Source organism: Poecile atricapillus, chromosome 2, assembly GCF_030490865.1.
Source record: "Poecile atricapillus isolate bPoeAtr1 chromosome 2, bPoeAtr1.hap1, whole genome shotgun sequence".
Taxonomy (NCBI): Eukaryota; Metazoa; Chordata; class Aves; order Passeriformes; family Paridae; genus Poecile; species Poecile atricapillus.
This window is the reverse complement of record NC_081250.1, coordinates 60,432,947-60,455,732: the sequence shown is the minus strand read 5'-3', so window position 1 is coordinate 60,455,732 and position 22,786 is coordinate 60,432,947. Positions and strand designations below refer to the sequence as shown.

At 39.7% G+C, this 22,786-nt stretch overlaps 1 long non-coding RNA gene across 1 annotated transcript; it reads right to left on the bottom strand.

Annotated features, from left to right (window-relative positions):
- Window positions 1–8,898: 8,898 nt before the first annotated feature.
- Window positions 8,899–13,585, bottom strand: LOC131576658 (uncharacterized). Its single transcript, XR_009277030.1, has 3 exons — window positions 13,394–13,585; window positions 12,415–12,537; window positions 8,899–9,580 (listed from the first exon to the last, which is right to left on the bottom strand). It is a non-coding gene; the product is annotated as an uncharacterized LOC131576658 (long non-coding RNA).
- Between the last annotated feature and the right edge of the window lie 9,201 nt (window positions 13,586–22,786).

Below are 22,786 nucleotides of genomic sequence, written 5' to 3'. Positions count from 1 at the left end.
TGTAGACAAAAATGTGTGCATCTGTCTTGCTGTAGTAGTTACTCTTGCTATACAACATTTCCTATACATAGAATGGGAAATATGCAGGCAAATTTGGCTCCTGTAAATGAACAATATTTAGTTTTTGAGTGCTGTCTAGATTTCTTTTTCATATTTTGTTCATTTGAGCATATCTGGGTTTATTGCACATTTTCTTAACCAAAAAAAAACCCCAAAAACCAAAAAACACAACCTTGAGAAACCCACCATGAATGCTTTAGTTTGGTTTCACAGATTTTTGTATTTTTGTCCTAGTATGTTTATTTTTTGTGCAATGGTAGTTGTTATGACATATCTTCTTTGTTCCAGGACTTCTAATTTGTTGGACATTTCTTAGAGAACTCCGGAGAGAGCTGAGAACATACTTGACTCTGATGCAGTGATATAAATATAGCCAAATATGAGCAAAATGAAGCTTGCAATGCTTATGCTTCTGTATTTTACTGTGGTATTTATGTAACACTTCAGATTACTGTGCTAGCATTTCAGATATTTCAGTTTCTCCTCATCACCATTATCCTTAAAATTGTTTCTATGGATAGTGGGCCAGAAGCAGGAGATGCAATGGAGATTTTTATGTGATCTGTATAGCAGGGATTGTCCAGGTTACGTCTCTGTAGAGAAGGCATTTGGCTTTCAGACCTGTACTTTCTTTACACATGCAAGTAGAGCACACATTCATGAGTATATGTAACGAAAATACTCAAGTCATGTGCAGGAATTGTCCATGTAGGTGTGTCTGATACTTCATGGCTGCTTTTTGACATGCCAGTTTTGGCATGATTTTGTCCACTTAAAAATCAATTCTGATTTTTTTTTAATTTTTTTAAAAAATAATTTTTTTAATTTTTTTAAAAAATTCTTTTATTACTAAATATAATTTTCGTTAAAATGTTTGAGAAATCTGAGTTCATGGCAAAATTTATGGGACTTCATATTAAAATTCCAGATGCTTTGTATAGAATGTGCTGCTAGAAGTAGGGGTATCTATGCTGGGATTGATATGTGCCTTCAATGATGTGAGATTGGAGGACACATAGAAGTCATCCTCAGATGTGCAGAATTCTTGTTGTGAGCATAGAAATTAAGTCTAGGTTTTTGGGGTAACTTTCAGTTCTGTGCATTGGTTGTCTGATGCTTCTCAAGCTTTTGCTTTGAAAATTCAGAGGTTGCATATTTTGACTGAATACTTTATAGATTATGGATAAAATGATAAATATGGTTTACTGGATGGTTGTATTTTATTGCTGTAAGTTTACCTTATATTGATTTCTAACCTTTATTTCAGTTATTTTTGCCTTTTAAGTAGAAAAATGGGGTTTAATAAAGAGAAGTTTGCCACAAAAGAACAAATCAACTGACACATTTTTTTTTTACCTTACTATGTGTGAAGTATTTTTAAAAGTACCATAACAATACAAAATGAGTGAATCTGGCTGCAGTTTATTGTTTAATGGATATGAGAGAGACTAGGTTCAGTGTCATTAAGCAGTTTCCTTAAATGGGGATGTGGTTTGGAATGGCTGTTTATAAATATGCAGATGTACTTAAGCCCAATAACTGTCAAGCATTTGCATGTTAATGAAGTGCTGGTGCACTAAGCAGTGGACAGCCAGCTGGAACTGTGGAGATAGGATTTATGCTGAGGGTCTCAGGGAAACTGCCATGCCGTGTAAACAGAAGGTATACCTCCAATTGACTGGCAGAGATCTTGTTCACTATTGACACTTATTTTCTTGTATTCTATCAGATGCACAGTAAAGCCAAGCTCTTGCTCTCCCCAACCCTTCTGGTTTTTTCCCTAAAGTAAATCAATTTTGAGGACAGAAATGAATACCCTTCTTTCTCACATAGACGGCAGAACTCATAAGGGAATAATTACAAGTCTAATTCAGCTCTTTTAATGACATCAGCCCAATGATTCTTGGATTCAAAGTCCCGGATGAGTTCCTAAGCTTTTTAACTCTAAGCTTCTAGGCTGAAATAGTATGACTTTTAAATTTTGTTTTCATTGGAAGATCAAAGAAATGACTGCAGCATTAATTAATTGTGCGTATTTTGTTTGTGTAGCCCACTGAAGAAAGATTGTGTATTTAATAACATTCATTTGCTGGGTGAGATAAGGAAAGGAAAGAAGGCTGGTGTGTTGGGCCTACCAGAGGAATTGTCTGTAGGGCTGAGAAAAGCTTTTAGAAGTTGGGCATCCATATATATATTTTCTAGAAGATTTTTCTGTCAGATCTAGTCTGTTAATCCTGGCATGAGCTTTTCTAATGGGCCGGGTTGCAGGTGGATTACTTGGGGTGACTTGTGCAGATTTTAAGCACATGAAGATTTTTTATTTTGTACGGAAGTTACAAATACATCGTTGGGAATGTAGAGTGGAATTGCATGTTTCTACATTATTTTCTTTTTGGTAATGTAATAGTATCCATAACTTCCCATTATACAAGAATACAATGGGGGAGTGCTGGGGCAGTTTGTATGATTAAAAGCTGTACTCCTTTGGTCAAGGCAGGCCAGACATCCTTTATACCCATTCTTTGGCAACTCACTATATTGTCCTTAAGCTTTTTCTGGAGGTGGGTGTAACACTTGCCTTGCTCTGAGTGTGGGACATCTCTGCTGGTCTCTATGATTTTTCAAAGACAAGAGAGAGAGGACACCACAACAGTAACCTCTTCTCTCAGCACCCTTGTGTGCAGCCCATCTCTCATGTCCTCACAGATGCTGAGTTGCTGCTGTCCCCAGAATGATCACTTCCTCTGATAGACTGAGGTGCAGAGCATAACTGAATGCACTTATCAGAAAACATCCTTCCTTTCCTCTTAGTTTCTGTTTCCTTGTACTGTAAGAGAAGGGAACTTCTTTGCCAGTCACTTACAAATATGGTGCTTCTTGGTCTGGTTTGCTCAGAAATAGGACAAGGAGTCATGCAAAGCAGCTGCTGCATGCTGGTAAGGGAGAGCCGTGATGTTTTGCCGAGGAGGAGAAATGCTGGAGAAAAACATGTCCCCTTCTGCAAGTCCTTTTTGTAATGTAATGGGATTATTCCTTAATTAAAAGAAGTCATAGATCTTTGCCTGCTGGTTGGAGGCAGCACACCTGTGCGCCGGCTTCAGGGGGAGCTGGCTCTGGTTGCCTGCTGGCTGCCGGCAGCCGCTCTGATCCTGTTTCTGCGGGAACAAGTGTTGGATCAGCAAATGGGATGTATGTGAGAACAATAACACACAAATATTGATTTGCTGGCTACCCGAGCTATTTCTGTGGTTGCAAGCTGTCTGCCTTCAGCCGCATGCCTAACTCTGCACGTAAGGCACAGCGCCCCTGCTCTGCTGCCTTGTCTTTACCGCTCACAGAGGACTGAGGAGTGCTTTAACACACGGTGTGTGAAAAAGTGCATCCGTGGAGTGCTTGTGTGGTCAGCCAGAGCTTAGTCCAATCTATTTCTTCCACTCCCACCAGTGCTGATATTCGTGTTACGTTTGTTAACTCTGCAAACTGAGGATGAGGACTGCCTTGGTGTCTGGCATCTCCCAGAGGAGTGAGAAGAGAACAGGAGAGGCAGTTACCTTGTCATTTTCCACCCCCTGTCCCTTTCTTTCTTTCTTTCTTTCTTTCTTTCTTTCGAGCTTTAAAAAAAAACCCTAATCCTATCCCTTCATATTTAGTCCTGTGCGAAAGGTTAAATTTAGCCTGTCTCAGTTTGAGCAAAAGGGGGTGAAAAACCCTTATGGTAATAATATTATGTTCTGTGTAATTTTAGATGTCAGTCTGAAAATCTGCTGGTGTGGGGATCATGTTCAAGCATAAGTCAAGACTTACAATAGAGTTGCAGTTAAAAATTCTGACTTTACTGTTAAATGAATGCAGAGTTAACTCTTATTACTATCTAAATAACAGCAGAATTGTTGGTTTTGATCTTACTACACAAGATGCTAATCAGCAACCAGATTCCTTGTAATTAACCCCTTACTAGGCGGATTTTCATGTTTTTTTTAAACATACAGGGCTTTTTGTTTTGTATATCCCTAGACACTTCTGTATTTTGTAGTTTAATTCCATTTTGAATGGAAAGGAATTTTAACTTTCTTGGGCAAAGGGTTAAAATAGAGTTTGCACCTGAAAAAGGGAATTTAATGCTTTGCCTGTCAAGCAGCAGTAGGATGGAAAATCCCAGAATGCCTGACAACTGTCTGTCTGACAATACCTGACTGACTGTATTCTGTTGCCCTCACTGTCCTATTAGGAAACCTTTCCAGGGCTCAGAGAGCTCCTGAGAGTTATGCTTTTTTTGCAGAATCTTTCTTTCTGCCCTTCCTTCTCTTTCCTTTTTATTATTAAATTACTTATTAATTACTCCCTGGATTCTAAGGCTGTTAAATGCACCTCATCGAACTTTGACTTTATGCCAGAGAAGCTCTTGACTTCTTCAATTCATCCAGCTTCAAATTGCTCCCATTGTCCAAACCTGCAGCTGGCTATTGATGTGGTACGGGCAAGTCCCGATGGAGCAACCTTTCCTTGAGAGCACAACACAGGAACAGCAGGGGTCATGGAGACCTTTGGGCTCTTTCTACAAGCGGAAAGGGTTTCTTCTGCAGTTTGGGATCCCCCTGTGGGCTTGGTACCTGTTTGTGTTGCTCTCCAGCTTCTGCAACACTGTTTTATTGCAGTGTGCTACTGAAATTACTCTTGCTGGCAGAACTTGTTGCCTGTGGAGTTTTTTTTAAGGTTCCTGGGCACTACCGAGACAGCTGGCAGACAGTTCTTGCACTGAAAATCTCCTTGCAAATATTGGAGATCTTATGATTGCTTCAGTTGTCTGCTTTACTAAAAAACCTCTGCTGTGTGTCAAAAACTAAAGGAATAATTTTTTCTCTTCAACACACTGATACTTCCTGGCAATTGTGAGCAGGACATAAACCCATTAAAAGCCCCCAATTAGTTCTTAACCAATGTTTATACAATAGCTCAATACAAATTACATTTAAACATTAGCATAAAGCAAAACTGTGCTATTTTCATTTTGACAAATTTGTGTATGCTGTGGAAACCACAGGATTTGTGGGAGAAGGAGAATGCCTTGGAGAAGAATACAGCATTAACTGGCCATTGGTTAGTGAGATGGTACACAAACCTCGGCGTCAGACTGGCTTTGTTTGTTGCTCCAGGAGTTGTGGGCTGCTGAATGTTTTTTTAAGGAACACTTTTCTCAGTTGCATGCTTGCCTAGAGGTGGTCTCCTCCACCACAAGCACCTTATTCTTGCCAGTCATCCCTTCAGGCTCAGCGTGCTGATGTAAGCCGAAGCAAGAAAACATATCCACAGACCACAGCATGCTGCATCTTATCAGCAGTGGCCAGCAAACAAGCTCAAATCAGCCCTAATTTGTAAAAAGCTTACCAAGCTAGGACTAGGCTCCTCAGGAGAAAAGGTGCCTCTTTCTCACCAGCTGAAATGATGAGATACACTGGGGGCTGCTGTCCTGGATCAATTGAATGTGCTGATGCCCTGACACTCTTTGCAGACATCAGACGTATTTAGTGCTTAGGGCATGCCTCCATACTGCTCTGTTTATCCTGAGCCTCCTGGAAACCATATGTCTGTGATTCATGGAGCATTGAGCCTGGGCTAATCAGCTATGTTGACAAGCAGGGTATATTTTATTGGGCTTAATGCAGCCTTAATGTTGTAGTGCTGTTTCCAGAATAGTTTGTGTGGATATGCCCATGACCAGAGGAGCTTAAAGTGACTTGGAATTTGTCCCTGTCCAGTTCAGACTGCATGACCTTTAAAGCAACTGTGAAGCAATATCTCCTCCTTTTTCCTCTGTGTCCCAAAGGCCAGTCCAGGACAAGGAGGTTTTGAAAGGACACAAGAAAAACAGAGCCAAAGTAAACACCAGCAAGGAAAGAGAAGAGAGGAAGAAACAGAAATAGCCATGGAAATCTGTCAGGTACAGAAAAGGCCCTTTCTGACATACTCTATTTCTTATAACACTTAGCATACGCTTAGTTAAACCAGTAAAAAAAGCCATTCTGACCCTGTGAGATGTTATGCTTGGATTTACAGTATATTCCTGCTGTGAAGATAATATTCAGCATTTGAACTATTACAAACTGGAACTGTTTTGTATGAACTGTGTGTTTTAACAAAGGTGTGTTTTAAACTCTGGGACATTTTCCTACTTGCTCTCAACTAGGTTTATGTATTAAAAAAAATAAAGGAAGAAGTCAGTGTGAGCATGCTGTGAGTATGCTACAGAGTTGCCTAGCTGACTGACCCTCCCTGTTTGGCTGGCTACTTCCTGAGAGCATGTTGAACACATGCTCTGGTGCTGTTTGAAGGCCCCATGACAGGAAGAAACTGATTGAAAGCTCTCAGTTATGCTGAAGTGGGTGGCCAAAGTGCTGGAATTGAACAGCTGCTATGAACCTGCTGAACTTTGTTGTTTATAAATTATTTTGCAAGCCATCTGGAACAAGAATGGTGCCACAGTTTACAAAAGCTGTAGCTGAGGTTTTCAGGTTGAGCAGCAAGTGTGAAATATTATTAAGTGATTATCAGATTTTAAAGGCTTTTCTGAGTGGCTTAAAGAGAGACTCTTAGGTTAGAGAGGTTTTAACAGAAACACACTGCTGGCTTTTCTTTCCTCACGGTGTGTTTATCTAAGTTGCATTTGGGTCTCCCATTAAATCCTTAACAATACCCAAGAATCCTACTCTGACTGAGGAAAAATACCTGTTAGGTAAGAGGTTTGTTTGCTTCATGGGTAGGAGATTGTACTGCTGTCCTTAACAAAGTATTCCTTAGAAAACCTTCCCCATGTGTAGTGCTGATGTCAAATGTGAGATTATTTACATTTCAGGTGGAATGAGGCTACTTAATACATCTGCCCATTTCCCAAATCTTGCTGAAGCAGTCCAGTGACTCCTGTAAGTGGAACAAGCGCACAAGGACCATGCAACGTGGCCAGGCTGTAACTGGCAGCTTCCCTCTGGCTTGGCTTTCTCTGTCGTTTATGGACTTTCCCCTTGGTAGCAGAACAGTGTCCATAGGTGCCACTGTAGCTAAATAAATCTGGGCTGGATGAGGGGACCAGGCCTTGGAAGACCTTTGGGAATCACACTTTGGGAAGTGTGATACTACTGTCCCCAGCTATGGCCTCCCCTGGATCCATGAGACTGGGAATCTTTGAGCTTTCCAACTTTCTGCTATTAGAACAAGGGGGATTTTTGCCTCTTTTCTTAATGAATTTCTCTCTATAAGTGTTAGGGCAAATGTGCTGTGAGAGTGCTTTACATTGTGAGCAATGTACCTGAAATGGCTCAGTGCGTGGGATGCTCAGCATACACTGGCTGGGCATAAAATGAGAAATGTCACAGGAAAGAGGCAGTAACCCACAAATCTCTGCTATTGCTGTGCTTTGTACATGGACCTGATGGTGTGCTGACACACAGCTTTTTAGTTAAGGTGCACTGCAGCTTAAGCTCCTTCTGGAGGGTTTCTTCCAGTGAAAGTGGGAGGAACTGAAAGTTTCATAGATATTGATCAGGCAGAAAGCATGGATTGACAACTGGAAGAGATATTAGGAAAAAAAAATGATACAGTAAACTCGCACAGTTGTAGGAGTATCTTTCTCTTCTGTTGACTAGGTGGAAATCTTATGTGCTTGTTAATGTGAAGGAGATGGTGATCACTGGAAAGCAGCAATAAAGAAGGTTTCCTGCTCAGTTCTTTTATAATGCTGAACAGACAGTTTCCTGATATGAGTATATATCTCATTTTTTGGCATTATGTACAGGGAATTAAATATAACTTGCTTTGCCTTGTGCTGACCACTTGAAGTATCAAAATATGATACTTATATGTTGTTTATATTAATGGTATTTGTACCTTTTGTGTGTGACAACTTCAATGTGGTCTTGTTGCAGCTTCAGTATATTAACTGTCTATGAAAGGGTTGCTAAAATATAGCAACTTTTCAGATTTGAGTTTATACTTTCCTCTGAAAACTCACATTTGTGTCCAGGGTTTTCTGTTATGCATGAGGTGCTAAGGAGAAGATGGGAACCTTAAACCCAGAACTTAAAATCAGTGAAACCTGGGTTTCTGAGAACAGATGCTGATTGACATGTGAGTTCTGACTCCTATTTTATCCCCCCACTTGGAGGGCCTAGAAAATAGGCTGTGTGGATGTATGTGTCTACTTTCTAGCCTCTTTGGCTATGTTTTTTTTTTCCCAGATGGGTGTAGTTTTCAAGTTTTAAGTGCTGTGGAGCTCATTCTGCAGACTTCTGTTCCATTGGGGCACTAAGGTCTCCCTTGCACATTGCCTGCTGCTTATTTTCACAAAATCTGTGGGAGCTTACTGGCTTTGAGACTGGGTCCTTTGTTAAATGTGTCTGAATTTAGTCAACAGGCTCAAAAATTGCTGGAAACATGGATGAACAGACTACCTGTGCCCATGTGTGCTCTCAAGTAAGGAACAGTTACTCTTTGCACGTGTAGGAACACGTGTACCAAGTACTGCATATGATTTTTTTTTTTTAACTCTGTACAGCTGATAAAATTCCTCCAGGTCTGAAAATTAAATCCCACTTTAACAAATAATTGATTTTCTTTTTTTTTTTTCTTTTCCCTGGCATGTTATTTGTTTATTTATTTTTCTTCTCTCTAATCCATTCCTAGAAGTGGTATAAGAGAAATGCTGACACACTCTTGCCTCTGCTATCACCAGTGGGTGCTACTCTAAAAGTATCTAATGATTTTAATGAATTTTGTGGCTGAAAGTTGGACACTGAAGCTTATTTAAAAGCATTCAACAGTGAAAAAAGAATAGGCCTTTATTGATATCTAGTCAAAAGTGAAGACTTAGCTGTAATTATTTACAAATCAATTAATGGACCTTTCCTCTAACACCCTATCAGTCAAAGACTGGCTAAGAGCAGCAGAGAGCATTGATAAGAATACACCATGAAACAAAATCAATTGGTTTTTGTCATTCTGACAGAAGTGAGCTCTACACGTGGATTAACCCAGAATGCAAGAGGAAAATGTCCACAGGCTGGAAGATAACCTAATTTTGTAAAATCAAGGTTGTCATAAGAATCTTTCATAATTGATGGTGAGATTAGAATTTATCTAGCAGCCTGGTGGTAAAAATCAAAACAGCTTCTGGTGCAGTATTGCAAACACTTCAAAGCTAGGTTGGTTTCCTCAGATATGGAATCTGTGCTTAATGTCAGCTAATTTAAAGAAAATAGATACAGGGCATGAGCTTTGAGATCATACTTTTATGAATGAGGTCATATATTTAGGATTGTAGTTGGCACTTACAGAATGCAGTCCTTAGGAAGCATTAGAGCACGTGTATTTCTGATGCTGTAGGACAGCTGCCAATATTTTTTCTATTACCTTTTGGAAAGTTTGGGGTTTTTTTAATATGTTCTTGTGTACAAAATCTTTTGTTCATATTTTTTATCTGAATATGAAGTAATGATGGTATTTGAATCATAATCCTGGCTCTGGTATGATTCTGCAAAACAACAAGAACAACAACCCCCCTTAATATTTCCTCAAAATGGTCTTTGAAAAACATCTGAAATATTTTTGTAGTTATCAGCAGAGCACTAAGATAGTATTGGGGTGATATAATTAAATGACAAAACTTAAGACTATCAGTTTTAGGCAATCTTGGTTCTTTGTGTAACCACACAATGCAAAATTCTCAATAAATTTTCAGTCCTGTATCTAGATTTCTTTGGTTCACACTCAGCTCAGTAAGAGCAGTGCTCTGATTTCTGCCTCCAGCTGTGCAGTACATATTTTACAGCCTTATGATTAGCATAACTTTATTCCACTCAAGCATTCCTCATCAGTGTACACCAGCTTCCTCTCCCCACAATGGGTCTTCCCCAGGCTACTTTTGGGAAATCCTAGGGAAAGACAGCTCTATGCACATGCTGCACCTTCTCTCTGTCCTTCCAACACCTTTGTTGCTCCTAGCTGTAATGTGCTTTTCTGCATTTCTGCAGGTTATTTTGCAAATCATCCAAGCAGTGTAGCAGTAGCGCTTCTTGTTTATTCAATTCAATTTTCAGCCTAAGATAATTCTAAAGATTGCACCTCCTCTGGGATTTAATGCAACAACTCTTCCACACCAGACAGTGCAAATAGGCACTGGTGAGTACAAGGGCAGGAATACCTGAGAATCATTTAAATAAACAGCAGGCCAAGCCTTAAAGCAAAACCCAAACAAAATATATTAATCAAAATGATTTATCAGTAATGTTTTGTGACCAAGACCAAGGGTCAGCAGAACAACCTTTCAGTAATGCATCGTGCAGTCATGCAAAAGACCTGTACTCTGTTCCCAGGCTTGGTCTGAACAAACTTGTGTGGTTTGTTTAATCTCTACGGGGAGAAAGCTTTGCATTGCTCATTGATTTCAAGGGTGACTGTAAGGATTGGAAGTATGTGCCCTTTTGGTCCTGAAATGGGACGACGATGCTTGAGAGAACAAGTTTTTAGGGACTTTCAAGTGCTAGAAATATGCAATGAATGTTAGGAAGATATGGAGCTCTAGCTTTTAAAACAGTTTAACATTCTAAACCCTTGAGGAGGTAAAAGTGTGTGTAGTGAGTCTGACAACTCTGTGCTGAACATACACGATTCACAAAGAATGCTGCAGTGCTCAGAGGTGCTTTGTAACAACAGAGATGCTTAAGTTTCCAAGCTACTAAAAAGAAAGGTATTTTCAGTGAAAATAATAAAAACACTATAAGAAGAAAAGTTAGGGGAACTGTTGTTGCCCTGATAACCATAACTTTGATATTAATTATCATGGCAGTTCTTTTTAGCTGCTGACCTCTAAATGTTTCTCTCAGCTTATTATTTGCAGTAGTAATTTAAAAATTCTATAAGATTTTTTCCTTCTTTATTTCATATTTATATATCTTTGACAGTTTTGTCCCCACCCTCTCTGGGTTGTTTTTCCCTTCTTTTCCACACATGTTCATCTCTCCTCAAGTGGGGCAGAGTGAAAGGGCCAGAGGAGGAATCACTGAACTGAAGTCAACATCCTGGAATAAATTCTTTCAAAAAAATAATAAATGTCTTGTCTGCAAGACACAGAACTCTTCATTTAAACTTATTATACTTCTTATGTATCAAAATCACACAATGATGTAGACAAGTAGTAACAAGAGGAAAAAAAATGTTGTTTCAAGCTCGTTTGATGCAATCTATTTTTTTCAATATCAAAAGAACTCTACGTATGGTTTCTGACATATGTCATAACCTTGACATTGGTTTAGAAACATGCTAGCCTTAGCTGGGATTGTGAGATGCTTTCTGTTCCTTCTCCTTAGGAATTTGCTCATGGTCATGACATATCCATTTTAATGCTTTTTACAATGTTTCCTGGGCAAGCACCTATTTTCTTACGGGAAAATTTGACTTTGGGTGAAAAGAAGGTCAGTAGAGGAAAAGGAGATGAAAGTACAAAATTAGCTTCAAATCACTGCTTGTCACAATCTTAAACTATATTTTTTTCACTTACCTTTGGAAAATGAACAGCTGGAAATAGCACAGCATCAGTAATCTGCAGTGACTATCTTATGTAGCAGAATTTTCCTTGGAGGTATACACATTCTAGGTGATTTGCTTCTTGCAGCTTAAAAACATGTTATTCTTCAAATATATAATTCTCCTTTGCCTGTTGCTTTATGGTAAATATTTTTGAAAAAAAAACAAAAGCAAAACCTTGTGCCTCTCTAAAAAAGTTCTTTTGAATAATGTTTTCAAGTCTTTCTACTTAAATACTGCTCCTCTGTGACTTAAATTAGGGGAAAGATGCTCTCACTGGCTACTTTAGATATTAAGTGTAGCTGTTACTTCTTTTGTGGCAAAGGAAGGTCAGATTATCTAACACTCTGTCCACTTGCATCTTGAAAACCTCCATCAACGTGGACTCTGTCATGTCCCTTGAGAGGCTGTGCCAATGAATGATTCTTCTTGCTGAAAAAAGCTTATTTCTTACATCTAGGAGCAAAACACTGGTAGTTGATGATAGAATTGTGTTTTTGGAAGAGGGGATTGTGAGAGCTTTGTGTGTGTAAGAGACACAAAGAGCAATTCCAGTCTAAGTAGATAAATGTGTTTGAGCAAATTTTTATTGAGGGATTTTTTCTAAATAAAATATCTGAAGATCAATTCTAAATCTACCTTTATTGTTTCAGAAATTGTTGGACTGAGAATATTTTGCCTTGGCTTCACTCAATGTGAAATTTATCCTTAAGCTTTCAGGCCCCAAAGTACTGCACAGCTGAACATCAAAAATAAGTGTATATGAGGCATGTTTTGATTTACCTTAAATCTGTATCTTTCTCGTGCATCAAGATAAGCAGTCTAATAATATCACAACACATCATGACAACATCAAACCCAGATGACCAGATGGTTCTCTGTGACTCAAAGAAGTACAGTTGGCATCTGCAAGAGAACAGCCTTCTTTTGTAATTATTATTTTCCCTGGCATTTCACCCAAATTACTAAGAAAGTGTAAAACTTCCAAACAAACTCTAAAAAGCTTCTCTGCCAACAAACATACTATTCCATATTTGAGCACCTAATTAAAATATTTTGGTATCCAAATTTGCAGATGAATTCAACATTTGGAGGGGTTGGACAAGATGATCTCCCTTTCAACCATAACAATTCTGTGACTTTTTAATTTCTGTTTACTGCTGATGCAAAGGGCACAGAATGTCTGGGTACTGGGAATCCAGACACTGGTATTGATCACTTTGATTTGATGTTCACGCAGCAGGCCACCTTTTGACAGACTTCTAGTTTTGTAGATTTAGATCTGTGCTTTCTCAAACCCCTTGGTTTGTCAAGAACATTAAGCACTTTTGCAACTAATGGTAATTCACATTGCACTTTTTGGAGATCCAGCATCTCCCTTTAACAGCCCAGGGAAGAAATATCTCTGGCAGCTTGTAAGAAAATCAAAATATAAACTTGCAACTTAAATACCATATAAGTACAAACTGGTATTGGTTGGTGGTAACACCTTATCTTTTGTAATTAACGTAGGAGGAAAAATATTAACTATTAGCTTAAAAATAAAAGAGACCCACATGAGTAAGCATAGCTAGTATTTTATGAAATCTCTGTGAAATTCTATTTTATTTAACATCTTAATATTCACTTAAGATCAGAGTCTAGTGTAAGAATAAATTCAAGACAAATGCAACCCATTTTTTTCCCCGATTAAAAAATTCTCTAATCCTGTGTGCATTCTATACAATGTTGCTGTTAGTGATAGAGAAATTGTTTTCTTTACCTGATATCCATTTGGACAATGTTAGCTCTAGATCTTAGCTTCATCTTGACTGCTCAGCTCTGCTCAATGAGAGAGACATTAATATAGATGTGGGGCATGGGAACAGAGCACAAGTTTCTGAAAAAGAAGAACAAAAATACCATGTGAGAAAAAACAGAAAGAGTAGAAACTGAAGACAAAGTATAAAGTAACCAGGGAGTAGGGAAAAGTGAAGGAATAAAGGAAAGGTCAAAAATTAACTTAAGTTCTGGTGAAATATACCACAGGCTGCCTGTCATTTGGGGTCAGAGGAAAGTTTCAGTAACTTTTAGATGGACCAATAGGCAATCCTATGAACTTTGATAACTCAAAAACTGGAATTGAAGAAATTGGAACAGATATTATATCTTTGAGTTCAGGAAAATGTTACAAGCTTAAAATAGCTTGAGGATTACAGATCCTCAAACTTGCTGAGACGTCTATAAACTTCACAGAGTTTGTAATTGTTTATTTATTGTTGGCTTAAACTTTAGGGAGTAACCTCATCACGCAAGGGTGGTGTGCTCTTACTGCTGCTCGTCATAGCCTTGCTGGGGGGAAAAGGAGGCTGGCAGACCTCTGAGTGGTAAGTGCAGTGGTGGTAGGATAATTCCATTTTGTTGAACTGCCAAAATATAAAAAGACCAATGTGACAAAATTTATCTACAACTGTGCAATGTGTTTTCACCCCAAGGGACAGATGAAGACAGGTGGAAGTATGTGAATACTAAAATAACAGGAGGAGAGGAGCCAGCTCAGCGCTTGTGCCCGTAACTGTGGCTGTGGCTATAAAAACAAATTAGTGTGGGGTGAGTTCATTATAATTTCAGTGTTGGTTACTGCCTCAGTACATGTTTTTGACCTATGGTTAATCTGAAGTACTACAAGGTGGTTCCCATGCGCCAGAAGTGCCCATCAGGGAAATTCCCAAGAGCACCTGCTGGCCTGTGAATTCATGAGCTCCTCTGCCTTGTGCAGTGCCCTTATCATGGTAGAGAGAAAAATCAGCCTAGCATTTAAACATTGTGCATGAATTGAATGGGCAGATATGTTTCAAATTATGTTTTGCAACACAGCTCTGCTGTGACTGCACCGTTTCGTTTTATTTTTTAAAATTGTGAATCATCGCTAAATTTCCAAGGCAAAATATACAATAAAGCTGGTTGGCTTATATTTGGCTGTCAAGAACTGGTTAAGCTAGCTTTGGTCTAGCTCTTATTTTGTGCCCAGAAGTAACTTTGTAGACATAAACTAAAGCATGCAAATACCTGTTTGATCTGAAACTGCAGTAGGCAATTAGGTATCTTTGGAAAAAAACAGTCTGTAACTATTTCCTGGAGGAGAGGAATGAAAGAAAGAGGGGTTTAGAAAGTAAGCAGTTAGTGTTTTATATTATGCTAGAGCACCATGCCAGTGCAAGCCATTTTAGGCTCAATCCCTGCATTCAGAAAATTGATTCACATTGTAAACTCAACCTGCACTGGATTAATGATCAGAAGATCTCTTGTTTTATCCCTGGACAAGTAGATCATGTTGCCTCATGACTTTCAGAGTTTTTTGTCCTTTCTGACAGTTTACCTAGGGATTCCTAGGGATGAATAAAGATACCAGTGGTAGTGTGATCTTGTTACCTAAAGCAAATTGAAAGGTCTTAAATACAATCATTGTAAGTTTTTGACAAATGTCATTATTTAAATATAAAGGCACGAAGGAATAAATTTTCAAAGCATTGCCTGGAGGATTGGCAATATTTCTTTCTTTGTAGTGAGAAGAATAGTACATTTAGACTTTGTCCTGTATTTGAAAGAGCTCAGTAGATGAGATCTGAGGGCCTTTGGGTTTAGAAAACTTTGTTTTGGGAGGTCCAGGTTGAACTTTAAAAGCTGTGTACAGCCCTGAAAGCCTGGCCTGTGTATTCAGTTTCCCTGTCATTTCAAGGTGAGAAGAACATTTTTTTGCTCGCAGGCTTTTCATTAATGTTGAAGAGAAATCACGAGAACAATCAGCTCTCATGATGGTTTGAATTTCTTTTGGTAACAATTCATGTAAATAGGTGTGCATATGCAAGCTAGACATAGCTTTAGGGCTGCTGTTAAATTATCAGTGCATATTCCAGTTGCATTAAAATTGGACAGCTCTGACTTATGCGCAGCACTGTTAGTTGTAGGAGCAGCATTTAGATATACTACTTTTTCTGGAAGTAAAGTGGGTTGACTATGAGTTGGGATTTGGGGTGGGGTTGAGTTGTGGAAGTCATAGAAAACCAAAAGTCTTTATTTCTTATGAACTGTTTTCAACTCAGGATTGCTCTTAGGTTAAACAAAACTCTTAGGTTATCCAAACAACTGAGCAATGTCTTTTGGCAGTTGTGTTAGCCTCTCTTTGAAGCAGGTGTGCCATGCAAGTCTTTCAGACATAGAATCACAAACTGGCTTGGTTTGGAAGGCCCCTTAAAGATCATCTAGGCTCCCCTGTCTTGATCAGGGGCACCTTTCACCTGACCAGGTTGCTCAAAGTCCCATCCAATCTGTCCTTGAACGCTTCCATGGATGGGGTATCCACAGCTTCTCTGGGCAACCTGCTCCAGTGCCTCACCACTCCCTGAGTAAAGAAATTCTTCCTAATAGCTAATCAAAACCTACTTTCTACATCAGCTAGCTCTCTTGGTGTGCCCTTGACTGATTAGGGGTGATGCTGGCTACTGCCTCTCTTCATTTTTAAGCAGGTTTTTAAGGTTTAAAGCAGAGCTGCTGAAATGCAGGTTCTCTCTGTTTTGAGAAGACAGAAATACAAAATAGGCTGAGCCCCATTTACCTGAATATAGGGGACCACGGTAAACTAGAGAATATTTCTTCACCCAATGCACCAATTGCAAGAAGTACTTGCAAATTGTTAAATGGATCAAGGGCTTCCCATGTGAATGGAATCAGTGCACACAGAGCAAGGACAAGGTGCTATTTGAATAAGGTAGTGAAAAGCAATGTTGATTGCACAAAATACACGTGTTTAAGCAGCAGTCAGGGTCATTTGTCCCTCTTTACCAGGGTGATCTTTACAGTAAAGGTGTAAATTTCATAGAGTTTTAGGAAAATTTCCTACTCACATTTATGCATTTAAGCTATTTTAAGGTAGTTTGTGTGGAATTACACGGGCCAGTAATAAGCCTAAAACCTAATAAGACCTAATCTGGGGATGGGAAACGGACCCAACAGAGCAGAGTGGGAGAGAAATGCTTGGTATTGTTCTTTGATGGTTCTTAAAATATGTGGATAGGAGGATTTTAAGAAAATATGAGTTTAAAAAGATGCTTTAACAGTGCTTTCAAATGCATAAGGTCTTTGTATTTACCTGCTGGAAATGTGTGATACAGAGAATCAAGGTAAAAGAGGTGTTGAAATCCTTGGGAATAAACAAATAAAAGACTGGCTAGGTGAATGTAGTCCTGTGTTTAAATCAGAGGTTGTTTATTGCAAGGTTGTATCCTCAAAGCAGCTGTTCACAATAGCTTGTTGTACCAGTTCTACAAGATTTTCTGAAAGAAAAATCAAGATACGAAGCTTGCTGTTTGCTTGCCAAGGTTTGTTTCACACAAAAGTCCTGCATCTTTGCAACCTGTTCTGGGAGCCTTTTGCTTTGAGAAGGAGCTCTCTTTTTCTCTCTTGATCAGGAATAAATCCCATTCAAGCCCAAAATAAAGGGAAAAATATCTTTCCTTCATTTTTCTTTTCCTTTCAGATACTGGGAGTTAGGGGGAAGGGAGAAATGCTAGAAATTGAGAGATGTTAAGAGCAGGCTTTAGAGCACGTTTAGCTATAATCGTTCTTATACACTATTGCATCTCTATCCTTTTATTAGCAGCCCTCCACGAAACATGGAGATTAGCACTAGTCATGTGGAAGTGTTTAAAAATTCAAGAAGTGACAATAGGAAGTGTCAGACAGTAATGGAATAAGTATGACAAAATTACAAAGACAGCAGCTATTCATTAATAAATTAGAACCTCATAGGGTTTTTTGAAACTGTAGGTGTCTAACTTGGAAATGATATTCTTCTGGATGCAACTTTATAATTTCCCTTTCACCTTGTTTGGTGGGAAAAAAAGTAATCCCTTTTTAATCATAGACCAGATCACGTGTTAATACTTCCCACTGCACATCCAGATGTGAATTTAGTATGGAGAACTGCAGGCACAGCCACTTCCAAGGGACAGGTGGGGACCAGTGATGGGCAATCCTGGACATGGAGCTGTGAAGATGGGGTGAGGAAAAAGCCTGGCTCACAGCGCCTTTCTCACGCTCTCTGCTTACTGAAAACTGTAGAGTGTCACACTTGGGGTAGCCAAAAGATGATGCAAGAAAGGATGTGTCACAGCTGAGTAATTTTGATGGTGTTACCAGGAGTCTTGGGGTGGCGTTTCCTTGATGCTCAGCCCAGCATCTGAGTGCACAGGGCTCTGCATGGGATTCCCCGGCACGGGGCTGTGACTCAGGGTTTGGCAGGGGGCAGGCCCACCTCCCCCTCTTTCTCAGGCCACTGCACACAGAACACCACCCAGATCTCTGTGTTCATGTTTTCCATTTAAAAGCACTCAGGGCCACCCAGTGCTTTGAGTGAGCAGCTGTGGTGGTGGGTCTCACGTTGGTCAGAATGGAGCATGTTCTCAGTTACCCACATTAAATATGGGTGGCCACGGGTCTCTCGGGGAAGCGCTTCATTGCTGTCTGGAGGTGGCACCTATTGTCTGCTCTTCAAGCTTTGCTGCTGGAAATATTTTTCTTCTGCTTCTTCTGTCTGCAGATTTGCGTGCAAATGGTCTTGAGAAACCTCACATGGGAGAAAACCTTTTGAATCTGCTGCTCTGGTATAGAGGGACCAGTTTAATGAGAAACACTTCTCTGTAAAAAGATTTTATTAAATAAGGTCCCTTGTTCCTCTCTCCATTCCCTGCCCCTTTTGTTCCCTTCTCTTTCCCAGCTGAGGACTAATAGGTGACTCTTGGATGTGATATATATTTTCTGATCAGCTCTCTGAGGGCTAAGTCCCCTGTCCTTCCATACAAGAACACCATTTCTTATTAATTTTTTTTTTTTTAAATGAAATGAGCTTATTAACCTACCTTCTACTTTGTGTAAACTGTAATTAAAATGCATGAAGAATTTGACTTGCAGTGTGCCCTTCTAGATCTGTTGTAGGGTCTACCTTAGTAGCATTTATCAAGAGCACTGAAGCACTGATTTTTATTTTTTTAAAAGAAAGACTCAGATCATTTCACAGGGGGCAATCAGGGCCTTTGAATAAGGAACCCAGGAATGCCTTCTACCCTAGCAAAAATTTGTGCAGCCATGACAGCTAACTGTGGTAGGAAGTGCAAAGAATGAGTTCAGATCACAGTCAGCTCTAGCAAAGTCCTCATATTCCTGGTCTCCAAATAGCTATTTTATGGTTTAAATTTTCTTCCCCTCCTCTATGGGAAAACTGGTGAAGTAGAGGGAAGTGACATCCTTTGTGACTCTAACTGAAACAATACTAGGGTACAGTGAAATTATTTCTGTGTAACCCATGAAGACAAATGTGGTGGGAGCCCAGATAGATTGCTGGAGATTTAGAAATCTCAGGTACCCAACTTGTAAATGATAATTCTCCAGCAGTATTTGCAGGAGGCTTTACTTATGTGGAGTGTTTGGTTTTGGTTTGGGTTTTCTGTGTGTTTGTTTTGTTGTTCTTTTGTTTATTTGGGGTTATTTTGCAGTTGTTTTCCTAATTTATTTTTAATTTTCAAGCTATCTTTTGGTTATGATATGATCAGCTATGACTCAGCTTTTATTTTCTTGGTACTGAATTTCTAGCCATTTTCTGTGAAGCAAAAATACTGAAAACAGAATCTGTACATATTATATTGCTGAATACTTCTCCAATGCAAATAAGGAGTTGAGAGAATTATTTTAAACACCACAATTTTTAAGCAAACTTGATTGTTGATAGCTGTGAATGTGATACAGACAGATCAAAAGACAAAAATTTTCACTCTTTTAATTTAGTTATTCAGAGGCATGGTTGGGGCTTTTTTCCCTCCTGCCTTTTTTTTGGGGGTTTTTTTTGTTGACCTATCTGATTATCTCTGCTTCTTCCTCTTTACATTGCCCAGAGCCTGCTTTTTGCAGCCCAGAATTCCTCTACTGAAAGGTCAGGCTTGGTGTATTTGCCATTGTAATCTCCCTATTTCCCTGCTTTTAATCTCCCCATCGTCGAGGTTTTAAAAACAAGAGTGATGTTTTGCTGATGAGAGATTGGAAAAAGAGACATATATGATATATAGCCTCCAGAATGGCCTGTCCAAAGATGCAAAGTACAAATTCACTCGCTTAAGGGGGTCAGAGGAGGGCTGAGTGGGTGCTGATTTCTCGTCAGCATCCTTTGGTCTTCACTCCACGGCTGAGGGTATTGTGAGGCAATGCAAAGTTTAAAGGGAGAAGATGTCTGCCTTTTCTATAGCAGACTGAACGTGGCCTTTTCTGACGCCAGTGCCTTCCCAGATGCAGCCAAATCGAGTCTGGTGAGCGGCTCTGGACCAGTCTGTCGCTTCACTTGAGCTGAGTCTTTGCACTCAAATAGCTTCTGGTATGTGCCTTAATTAATTAAATCGTATAATGTGTGCAAGGGAACCTCCTCCTCTTTCCTTGGATAGTGGCTTGCTCAGCTGATTTATCTTTTAAAAGTCCCAGTAAGACTGATTCTTTTGATGCTATTCTCTCTCTTTCCCTTGTGCAGGGTAAGCCAGCTTCATTATAAAGGCAGCATAGCCGGGCAATTTCTTAGCTGTGGGTAAATAGCGGGACCTTTGAGCCGAGCCATTCCAGATGACCTAGGATGAATTGAGCTGCATTCCTAGCCAGGGCACCCCTTTTCCTAAACAGAGGGAAAGCTGCCTCTTAAGCACTCCTACTTATAACTTGGGGGCAGATGTTTTGCAGTGTTGGTTTTTGCTGTGCTGAAAATATAGCATAAGGTTAGCAAAATATTTAAACTGTAGCATAGTCACAAGCTGAGTGCATAGGGTTTACTTAAGGGAGGAGAGTGCTATTTATGGAAGGCATGTGGTTTACTTCCTCCTCCCCGAAGTGGGAATGTTTCTCTGGGGTTTGGCATGCTCTTCTACACAGTATTGAAGGAAGTAGACCAAGATTTTTGGGAACTTTCAATATATTTATGTCCACTTTCTCATGCCAGGTGTGGGAACTTTTTGATTGTTTTGTGCATTTATATTTTATCTGCTAGGTTTTCAGCAGGATTTTAAATCTTTTACAGCCAAACTGTGCAATTTTCTCCCCTTTATTGTAGTGGTACATTGATAATCTGAATTAAGTGCAAATTATGGGAGCAAAATGAGAAGAAGACATTACAGCTCTCACAAATGCTTCATTATACTAAACTGCCAATTTTAAAATTCATTCCACTGAGTTTAAAGTGAAATGTTTAAAGGAAATGTGGATAGCTGGAAAGGTTGCCACGCTTCTTAAAAAAAGATTATATGATGATATGAGATACTTGGTTGTCATTGTGTCAATTATGGCTCGTCAGGCAACATTAGTCTTTGATGTCTGGCATTTGTGGAAGACAGTTATATGAGAGAGATAAAAAGCCCTGAAAAGTATGTTTGTTACTTGGCAGGGTTGAGTAAGATATTCAGCTCTGGAAAAAGGTCTTTGCAGTCCAACATTGTCAAGGCAGGAAAATATTTTTATGACTTGAGAAAATGGATCAATTCATTTCCTAATCCTGGGGAATGATTGATCCAGCAGCAGCCAGCCCAAAAATGGGACTTGAGAATAGCAACTTGATGTATCCTGAATTTAGGAACCTATGCCTGTCTCCAAGGGATGTCTCCAGCCCCTTGGCAAGAGTGAGACAGGAAGATGGTGGAGCTGAGGGATGTCCTGTGCAATGTGGGTTTTCTGCCCTTCCATGAGCTTAGGAAATATTTAGTTATTAAATGCTACACCCATGCTGAAATGAAGGTTTGAAACCCTTAGATTTTTGTTCAAACCATTAAGCTCTTTCATCTAATGAAAATCACTTTCTTTTAAAATGGAAAACATTAAACCAAACAATAACTATTTTTTTTCCTAATGACTTTTTTGATCCAAGAGCTTTCAGAGTGCTTAGCCTTGCAACTTCAGATTTATTCTTTTTTTTTTAAATTGCTTTACAGAATCACAGGATGTTTCTGTGGTGAACATACATCTGTGCTGGCTTTCGCTGAGCTTTGGAAATAGGTCAGGAATTAAAGCTCCGGCTTTGTGGTTCTGAGGAAAGCCCTTAAGAAACTCTCTCAGACATAAGAGGGTAAAGAGGGGTCACTGGAAGTGCTGTTTGACCGTATATAGATGGCATGGTCTCTCCTGTCTGCAAGAATGTGCGACTGTATGCAGCCACATACATGTATGAGCTGCTGAAACCGGTGCTGTTTGCTGCTTGCTTAGGACAGATTGCTGCAGGAGGGAAAAAAAAAAAGAGGCAGTCATGGGAAAACATTAAGAGAACCGCTCTGCCTTCACGTAATGGTGGTGGCTCCTCCTTACACGCCTCAAGCGTAGCTATATGTCTTAAGCTTTGTTGTTTCGTGTACCTCCGTGAAAAAGCCAGCCCCATGGGCAGCGTGCGTTCGGTGTGCGGTGTCATTGCCATGGAAACTGGCACCAAACCTCGTTCACACATCGTGCCTGGCCGGTGATGGATGGAGGTCAGGCCACTGACTGGCTACTGACGGATGGAGGTCGGGCTCTGGCATCTGCACTCTGCTGCCCTGCGGTCTTCTGCAAGCCCTCCTGCGAGGGAGGTACTGGGAAGAGGGATGGTGTCTCACAGAAGGGAAGAGGAAAAAAATAGTGCAGGAAGCAAAAATGGCCAATGAGGTGTGAAAAATCAACCATTTTGTCCTGCTCTCAGATGGTACTCTCTTGCTGTAGTTTGTTAATTTTGGGGTTTGTTTTGATTTCAGAATCGCAGTGGAAATGAATAACTGCTGCAACATTAGTGGGAGGTGCTTGAGTCATTTCTTATTCCCTCAGCCTGGGTCTCAGCAGGGCGGCACAGAGGAGCTCTGGGCGAGTGAGGCGTGCGCTGAATGAGCAGTGTGTGAAACACAGAGGTGGAGAACTTGGCATAGAGATTAAATCTGGACATGATTTCTGTAGGGTTTCCTGAAACATTAAAGAAAAAAAAAGTTCAAAGCCTTAGGTAAAAAAAAAAAAATGAAAAGTTAAAGTGAACTGAAATAAAACAAAATCCAACCTTTGGGGTAAATGGAATTCCCCTATATTTGTCTTTCCCTACCTGCCAGGAATGTTATGGCAGGATTACAAAATGTGAGACTTT